The sequence below is a fragment of the Condylostylus longicornis genome, unplaced genomic scaffold, assembly GCF_029603195.1.
Source record: "Condylostylus longicornis isolate FDR11 unplaced genomic scaffold, ASM2960319v2 ptg000232l, whole genome shotgun sequence".
Taxonomy (NCBI): Eukaryota; Metazoa; Arthropoda; class Insecta; order Diptera; family Dolichopodidae; genus Condylostylus; species Condylostylus longicornis.
In genome coordinates, this window is record NW_026578199.1 from 158,028 (window position 1) to 168,232 (window position 10,205).

Below are 10,205 nucleotides of genomic sequence, written 5' to 3' on the forward strand. Positions count from 1 at the left end.
AAGTTGCGAAAATATTCAAAGTTACTACAGCTTTTATTTTATTGGGTTTGCGTGAGTAGTATAGATATGCGGGTTCTGGCGCTGTCAAACGACGTCACAAATTTTTTGACAGCTGAAATTAGAATTAGTATTATGAGTTTAAATATTGAGAGGGGTATTATGAAATTGAAATGACGATTGAAATGATGATAAAGTTTGAGCAGTTGAGTGGCAGGAGATTGTATGAGTCAGAGGAGTTGGGCTGTTGGAGTTTGTAGGAGGCAGGATAGGAGCGACGGAGTTGTAACAGGTTCTAAGAGTCAGATTAGTTGAGTTCAAGCAAGTTCTAAAAGTGAGAAAAGTTGAATGGTAGGAAATTGTAGTGTCAGAGTGAGTTGTAGCAGGTTGTAGGATCCGAAGAAGGAGAGTCAGAGTTGTAGCACGTTTCAAGACTCAAGGAGTTCAGCTGAAACATATTGTAGGATAAGCGCCGGAGTTTTAGCGGCGGTAGCAGCGGCATTGAAATTTTCGGTTGTCTGATGAAAGTACATTTTTTCATCATCATAAAAATGAAAATCGTTCATTTTGTTAATAGTACCCTACTGAGTTTTAAAAAATGCGAAATAAAAAGTTTTGAGATAAGAAAGTATTTTTGCGGTTTGGTTTAATTAAAATAGTTTTTGTTTTGAAAAAGAAATGAAATTTTATCCAAACTGTATATAGAATGAAAGAATTAAAAACCTATTATAATAATATTTTGTTTACACTTAGAAAAATGTAAGCCTACGAGTATTTAAATTTTCTTAATGGTTAAATTGTGAAGTAAAATTTCTTTCCATAATCAGGCAGTGATTATTTAATTAAGGTTCAATTCCCCGTCTTAACCTTTATTAAGAAACTTTTTATTTTTTTTTTGGTTGTTTTTATTTTTGTTATATAAATACAAGTAATCTTCATTCGAGATTTTAATTTGATAGCAATTATAATGTTTTGGATTGAAAAAAAATTCACATGGTCAACAGTACTGTACTTGTGATAAAAGGTGGAAATCCATGAAGATTACAAATCTCAAGACATTTTGGGATAATTAAGAAATATTTTGTGTATTAGGATTAAAGAACGGTGAATCAGTTTCAGATTCGCAAAGAAAAATTATGGAGAGACTGAAGTGGCAACATTTAAAAATTGAGGTTTCTGGTGGGGATACCCCTGTTTCGTGAGAAAAACATTATGCCCTGCATGAATCTAATGTCAGTAATGAACCAAAATATTGGTTCGTAATGAACCAAGTCATTGAACGCAATATTTCAAATATATTTCCTGATGAAATAAACAAGAAAAATTTATTATTAGAATCTAGGACAGTGAATGATTTTGAAGAGGAAGGAAATCAAAATAAAAAGTCTACATTTAGACAAAAACTTGAAGAAGGTATATTGTATTATTTTTTCTATAGAGAATATTATAATGAAAAGAATAATAAAATTGGGGAGTTATTATCAAAATTAAGAAAAGCTCTTGAAAAATTCAATGAGCAAAATATAGATTATATGGATGGTTTTCAAAAAGGAACAGAATTATATTTATCAAGACATGCAAAAGAAATCAATAAATAAAAACAAATAAGTAAAATCATTATGATTTGATTATCAATTTTCGAGGGATTAACATAGTTAAAATAACAAAACAAGATGCATTTATTTAATTTCGTATTTATTTTTGGCTATCACTGGTGCAGCACCTACGCCGAATATAAGGTTAGATGATTCAGCTAACGGAGGTACTGATTTCAATATAATTCTCCCTAATAATGAAATTGTAAAAGTAAATCTATCGGCACAATTCCTCAAGTATGTATCTGAATCTTGAGCAACAAAAACAACAATAACAAAAAAAAAGAACTAATTATCTTTTGATCCAGATAACTATTTGAAAGCTGACTCAGTTCCGCAATTTATATCAGTAGAAGAAGCAATACAAGCTTTTAAAAACGATGTAATTGCGAAAGAAGTGACTATCGGTGGAATAATACAAAGTGCACAAGTTTCCTACAGACATTTCAGATTGGAATATCGTGAAGATGAAGATATTAAAATACGATGTTCTTATGATTCCAATTTTCAAGAAAAAACTTTAAAAATTGGTTGTCAAGAGTATATCGTAACTAACTGCTAAAAGAATTACAAGCAGTGGTGAATTAGCGACATATACCGCTTTTAGTACTGATTATCAATCTTCAGCAGATACAATATTAAATTTATCACCTATCATATGGAAATATCTTAAAATATTTAAATTTTCTAATAATTTTTATTGTATTTCTGAATATACTTTGCAAATAAAAGAAGTTTTATTAAATTAAATCTAATAACTATAATTTATCAGTAATACCTATTCATTTACAAGCTGAATTCTTTCCATATTTTTTCTTTTAAAGTTCGGTTGAAACGTTCCACAATAGAGGCTTTTAATGAGCTATATGTAGAATAATGATTTATTTGATAGTTACTCATTAACTTTTTATAAATTTTGTTAAAAAATTCTGTACCATCATCGGTTTGAAGATTTTTTGGATATCTCTTGGTTTCTTTGAAAATTAGTTCCATAGCTTCAGTGATAGCATCAGAAATTTTATTTTTTATTGGTGTATCCCAAGCATATTTTGAGAAAGTATCTATCACAGTCAAAAGGAATTTATGTCCCCTATTTTACTTTGCATAAGCTTCCCTTTCAACTAAATCAGCTTGCCATAAGTCGTCTTAGTCCTATATAATAACTCTACGTCTTTTAAAATTTCTTCTTGCAGGTTGATGCAATTCTTCAAAAACAGCTTTCTTACTCATATTACTGATTAATAATTGAAAAATCTTTCCCTAATTATTTCCAACAATCAGGTGTGTTGATGTGCTCAATTAAATCAATGCTTTAGCTTTACAATTCTAATCGTAATATTTTCAGCTGATATGAACGGACAAGTTTCAAGTAAGGAACCGGAGTCATGTGAAGAATATGGACATATTGTACAATGGAATCCGCAGTCCTCTGCAACTACCTGAGACGAGTCTTTGAATTTCAGTAAAAATTTGAAATGATCCTTCAATTAATTGTAATGCTCCTCCAATAAAATGTCTTCATATTTATTTAAAAAAATATTTAATTTATATCCTATTTGTAGTATATTCATTTTGAAGCCGCTGCTGTTCAATGTATACTGATTTATTTTACTTTTTCCCCTTTACAATTTTACAATTTCATCGATTTTTCTATGAAATACGTAAAATATGCTTCTCCGTTTGTTAAGTCGTCTCGTGTTAAATTTTATAATATAATATTTTTATTTTAGTGTTATGTTCTTGATTTATTTTATTTTCTGACTTGACCATTCCATAAACTCTTGTTATTTCACTCCTTAGTTGTTGCTATACATCTTCTCTCTGGATAATAATCACTCTATTGAGAGCTCTATTATGTTACGTTATGACAACGTAATTCAAATATTATTCGATTATATTAGCTTCCCTTAGTTCTTCTATTATGGAATTAATTTCATTATTGCGATTATAATTACCTGCTATTTCCGAAGAAATCAAAAGTCTCAATCTATTAACCAGGTCATTAAGATCATCCCAATAGGTATATTGAACTGGTTGCTTTCAATACATCATAGATGATATCTAGGGGTTTATATTATATTCATGAATTTAGAGCTTTTTAATAATATTTTGAAATTTAAATCTCTAGTACTTTTAATTTGGTTTAATTAATTATAATTTTTCCGATTGGTTTTTTCCAATATTTTTTGATATTACTTCAAATCATTTTCGGTATAGTTTTCAGGTTTCAGCTTAAATATAAAATCATATAAACCTTCGGTTCCCTTAAAGATCTGTCTGTTAATTATGTGATTGTTTTCTTCATCTATGCCAAATATTGCATTACCTAATTTCTTGATTCCCAAATTATGATCAAAACAAGGGCCGTAGAGGTGGCAATAATGATTCTGACTTGCCACTTTTTGAATTTGTTAATGTGATTGTTAGGAGTTGATGTTGAAAAGCTTTCAAATTCGGATTTTTCCTTCTTTGGTGTTTTTATTTTATTTTCAACGAATGAAGTCATATTTAATTTATTAGTACTGTATTCTTCCTGTTTTACTTCCGGCTTTATAAATGCGGAGGGAAATTGGTATTTCACAACGTTAGTTAAGTTTTCAATTGGCTTGAAAATTTGTTTGAATGTATTTTCCAAAATTTCATCTTGCATAATTTGACCGCTTTTTATTGATTTGTATTTTCTTTTTAAGTCTTTTCTAACTTTATTCAAATCTTTCAATACTTTTTTATTCATGATTATTCAATGAAATCGCTATTATTGATCTGATAATGAACTGGTATTGAATTGCAACCCACCTGATCTGGTCTATTGCCGTTGTTGATTTGATCTGTTGCGGTGGTTAATCTGATTTGTTATAGAAATAATTTATAATTATATATGTATATATATGAACATATATGTATATATGTATATATATGAACATATATGTTCATAGCTTGATTCACCAAATTTTCTTCTATAGTGACCAGCATTCAAAACACTAATATTCCATTCTCTGGCAACCCATAGTTAGTTCTGTGTTTTATCACCAAAACCCCCTCCTTATATTCTGATACTGGTCCCTTAGATCAACCATCAATTTTTTTTTAATATTGAATTGAAAGATATTCAACGCTCCCCGATTTGGTAAAGCGCATTTTGCGCTTAATTAGAAGGCAAAGTCCTCTTTAGCCTTCTGGGAGAATCTCGGATAATAAGTAGCCACCTCTACATTAACAGATGAGCTAAGTTGCTCCAGATGAGTTCTATATCGCACCGTCTTTTCGTTTATTTCGTCAACTACATATGGAATTGTTAGATCTCTGTGCAAATCTCCATTTCGCACATACCAAAGGGGCATCCACCATATTCCGCAAACCTCTATACTGGAACGTTTGTATTCGCTGGGCATATATTTGTTTAGCACATCTCCACAACTGGATACCATACAACCAAAACGGTTAAATAATTTGGTTATAGAGCATATATGCTTTAAATTTAAATCATTTTGTTTGATTATGTCATAATATTGACATAAATGAAAACTATCCACATTTTGATGACATCCCATGCAAAAATAATTCCTTATGGTATCTTGCCTATCGCAAGCAAAATCATCAACTATAAATATTGAATTAGGTTGAGATTCAGCAGGGTTACTTACAAGCAGGGTTAATTACACCTGCGTCATTTGAAAATTCGTTATATCCCATTTCCTTAATAGGACCCATTACCTTTTTCAAGTATTCATATTTCAGTTGATTCAACGATTTAGAATTGTTATGTATATATTTTGAAATTTAAGCCCATTCGGATCTAATTACATAGTCAACATTATGTTAGTTTTACCGCGATTGGAGGGATCCACAATAAAACTCTTGATACTAACTGGAATCATTGCACCTTGTTTTTTTTTCTTTTTGCTACCCGATTTTTTATCAAATTTTTTTACTTTTATTGTGTCATGCACTTTTATAAACTTCATAACTACTACTAATTTAATTTAATATAAGATTATCAAATTTATATTCTTGCAATCATTTGTAATTGATTTACTTTCGAGGAAGGAATAAATTTTAATAAAGTTCAATGATCGAATGACGCTCAGTAATAAACATATTTTTTTTGAATTCTTTGATAAATAAATTACCATTTGAAGCACATTTACCTGGATACAACTATTGTGGTCCTAGAACAAAATTGAAAAGCGGCTAGATCGTGGCGATAAAGGTATCAATCAATTAGACAAAGCATGCAAAGAGCATGATATTGTATACCCTCGAAGTAACAATATTGCAGATTGTCATATTGCTGATAATATATTAGCAGAAAAAGCCTGGCAAACAGTTAAAGCCTGGTTGGTAACAAACGCAATGAAGACAAAAGTTAAAACTGGAATGGGTTGTAGAAATGGGATAAAAAAGAAGAAGAAACAACCCTTAAGAAAATTAATCCATGAAGTTAAAATTGCTATTAAAGGTTATGAACCTGAAAAAGAAAAAGATGCAATAAAAATTGCACTTTAAGCAACTAAAAATATTGGTACAAATAAGAAATCGATAAAAATTTCACGTATAATTAGAGTTCCAAAAACTGGTGGTATTCTACCATTAATTCCGATATTTGCGGGTCTTTCAGCTTTTAGAGCTTTACAGGAGGTGCTGCTTGTACAGCAAGAGCTGTCAACGAAACTAAAAATGCAAAGAAGATGTTAAATGAAAATGAGCGTCACAATAAAACTATGGAGGCTATTGCTTTTAGAGGAAAAGGTTTATAATTAAAATCAATTAAAAAATGGTTTAGATTATATTTAGCTCCATAAAACCACTAAATTTGCTACCCAAAAGATGAATATCGATATAAATTATAGTTTTGGAAACTTACAACCACCAATTGAAGTTGTGAAATATTTAGGTGATAAAATTTCATATAATTATAAGAAGTACCAAAAATGTAATACATAGAATTGTGGTCATTTATGCTTACGCTTTTTAACTAATAAAAAATTATGAATAGTTTGTTGTTCTTGTTATTTTTTATTCATTGATATAAAATTACAAGTTCAAGAAAAAACATGATAAGAAATGAAAGCCAAAAGTAGGTCGAGCTTTTTTCATACGCTGAGATTTATAATGACTAAAAAATTGTGATATCAGGATCAAAATTATTTAAAAAACCTGTTAAACTATTGACGATGTCTTTAAAATTAACTTCAAATGCTAACAGTTACATCCTAGTGAATGGATTAGTTTTTCATACCCTATAATGTCTTTAACATTAACTTTAAATGCTAACAGTTACATCTTAACAGCAGATTTACCTATAGATTTATTATACCTATAGATTTACACATTTGTAAATGTAAAGCACTATAGGTTTGTGCTTTAGTCGATTTCCAGACATATAATTCAATACCGAATATTGATAATGATAATAACAAATTCATTACGTCATTGAGTTTACTAGGTAAATGACAGGCCTACCGTAGTTTTTAGCACTTTTCCAAAAAATTTTTGAAAAAAAGTGTTTATTAGTTTCACTCTGTCCGTCCGTCCGTCCGTCTGTCCGTGTGTCTGTTTAGAAAACTTCTACACCTTTGAAGATAGAAAGCTGAAATTTTGTACGTTAGATCTTTACTAGAAACTTATTTCCGTAGAACAAAATTTTTACCTATCTCCCTCCCTCTAGAAGTTATACCCCCCAAAACCCTAAAAATGGCCTTTTTTAACTATTTGTTGCAATGAAACCATAAGCATTTTTGAAATTTTGCAAACGCAGAAAGGCAGCGGCTTGCTTCCACTAGCGCGGTATATTATAGTTAAACTTTAGAAAAACAAAATGGCCGTTCAAATTAACCGAAAAACCTTGAAATTTTAGGAGCTTTTAAACATTAACAAAAAGTTAATTTCGTTAGAAGAAAATTTTTTTCCATTTCCACCCCCTCTCAAGTTATCGCCTCTTGAAATTTGTAAAATTTGAATTTTTGACACCTTATATTTCCGAAACTGCAAGCGTTTTCAAATTTCTATAAACACAAAAAGCTAACGGTAAATTCCATTACATTAAAAAATATAATTATTTTTCTTAACTCACACAATTAACCCTTAAAATCGAGCATTATGTTAACCCCACTTTGTATTAATTTTTGCTTTATTTCAAAGACTGAATAGATCGTTCATCCTAAATATATGCAATCATAGAAATAGTTTTGTATATGAATGAAAATAATTTTAAAAGTGTGATAGGTATACATAGACTGTATTTAAAGCAGTATTTTCACTAATATTGTTAAAGGGAAAAGTGGTACTATACAAACCATTGGTTTGACCTAACTTTATTATATGTATTAAATATTTAAGGTTATTGATATTTTACTATTTTATTTTGCTGGTATTTTTAATATTGGATATCATTAAAATACTATTTTTTTTAATTTTAAATTAATTTTTTTTAATCATTAATATTAATTTTTTTTAATTTTTGTATGTATACATTATAAAGTTTATATACATTATAGCTATATAATATTGAATATAATATTGAATATAACAGCTATATAATATTAAATATAATTTTTATAGTAACCTGACTGGGATTTGAGCCCGAGACCCATTTTTAAAGGACCAGTCCAATAACCACCGCACCATTGGTCAGGTAAAGGACCAGTCCAATAACCACCGCACCATTGGTCAGGTCATCGGTAGTAGAATCATCAATATTCCGATTGGTTTCTATTAAGTTAAAGATATAGAAGAGTTTCTTAGAAGAGGGTTGCAAATTAATGACACTAAAGCAGATAAGCAAAAACTTCATATTAAATCAAATACATTGAAATGTGATTTTTTTTTTTCGGCTGAAGCGATTGATTTTCTGCAAAAAGGTTTTTTACAAAATAGAAAAAATTAAAATTTTTTTAAAATTCGATTGCTTGTGGTTCTGATATTACATAAAACACAAAAAAGTAATACGTAGGTTTTAACTGTTTTGCTAACCTTTTCAAAAACTGTTAGTTTGAAGGTTCTACCTTTTTCGGAAGTTATAAGAAAAAAAATTTAAGGATGTAGAAATTTTGTGAAAATTTGTTAACATCATAGTATCAGTGAAATCCTCGAGCTTTGGCACTCGCTTCAGAATTACCCATATTTTTTCCTCTCATCAGTAACTGTTGCATACTTTGTTGTATGCCATTCTGAATTACTCTTTATAACAATGGATAGTAATTTTATATTTTAACTCAACTAATGGTCATATAACCATGACATGTAATTCTTTGTTAACTAATTATTTTATTAATATTAATATTTCTTTTCAACCAACCAACCTAGGTCATCTAAGCGAGTTCTCTCATATGGTTTTATGGTTCAAATGTTTTGGCTTTAACGGCATACCATATTTCATTTTTGTGATTGCAGTAGCTTTTAAAAACTCACAACACAAAAGTTGCCAAAAATTGTATATTTATAAAATTATATTTAAATATTATGTAATTTACAATTTCATCATTTTTCTGACATCGTTAGATAAATTAAATATAATTTGGATGATAATTTACATTTATTAAACTGATTAATCACTATGAACCATGTTAAATATTTTAATAATTGAAAGTTTAGTTCCTATTTTTACCTGAGTATTTGTATAGAAGATATTATATACATACGCTTATATATTCCGTATTCTACACATGCACACTCTATATATGTGCTATGCACCTATATGGTGATATAAGTATTTATGTTTGCAAAATATATATAATTTTATTACGTTTTTGTTGAAGAAACTTTAATTACATTTTAAATATTACGAAAATTTGATGACTATTAGTTAATATGCAGCGAGCTTGTATTATTTTAAAGGAAAATTCATATCCACTTTTTTTCAAAATTCACTTTCGTATTTTTCTCACATAAGAATGACGTAATTTGTCTAATAAAAAACTAATCAATCCTAGCAAAAAAAATTTATCATAAGTTTTGTTTTTCACAAAGCTTAGTATTCAAAATAAAGTTATGTGAACATTAAATATGGGATCTTTTATAATCAAATTGAATAAATATTTTTTTAAAAAAATTTAACTTTTTCGTTATAATATAATTGATAATTTTTAGCGACCGCATTGCGAACACAATAGGTAGGTCATGTGATGGCAACAAATTTTGCCGATCGAGTTTTCGTTGGGAACGCACCCCCCATGGTCGGGAAGTGTAAACAAACTATTTTTAATAACCTGTCAGTTGTCGGTCTGTGTGTGCACGCGTATATCTCAAGTTCGTCAGAACCGATTTTAATGAAATTTTATATCCAAGTTTATTTCGACTATGACCAACTTTTGCGATATATCAGGCCTTGGGAACTGAACTTTTTAGCAGGCCTGTTTTACATTTTTGATCATTATGAAGAAATTATTCAACATATTTATTTGAAATTTCATATATAAGCTAAGCTCAACCCCCCGCGATACTTTTAGAAGTAATCAGGTGTCAGCAACTGGACGTTTAATACGGGCCAAATATACATTTTTGCGTATACAAAGAGAAATAATCAACTGATTTCATTGAAATTTAACATTTAAATTCTTCGTTTTAAAACAATGAACATTAAAAATTTTAAAAGATTGGGGCTCGGAAATTGAT

At 29.2% G+C, this 10,205-nt stretch overlaps 1 protein-coding gene across 4 annotated transcripts in view; it reads right to left on the bottom strand.

Moving 5' to 3' along the window:
- Positions 1–9,494, bottom strand: part of LOC129616506 (SITS-binding protein) — a 90,767-nt gene extending 81,273 nt beyond the window's left edge. The window contains exon 1 of one of the 4 annotated variants that reach the window (XM_055532160.1): positions 9,363–9,494. The gene's annotated coding sequence lies outside the window, so the exon portion shown is untranslated. Of the gene's footprint in view, positions 1–8,893; positions 8,935–9,198 lie in introns of those variants that run through there. The other 3 variants (XM_055532159.1, XM_055532158.1, XM_055532161.1) reach the window with 3 other exon arrangements.
- Between the last annotated feature and the right edge of the window lie 711 nt (positions 9,495–10,205).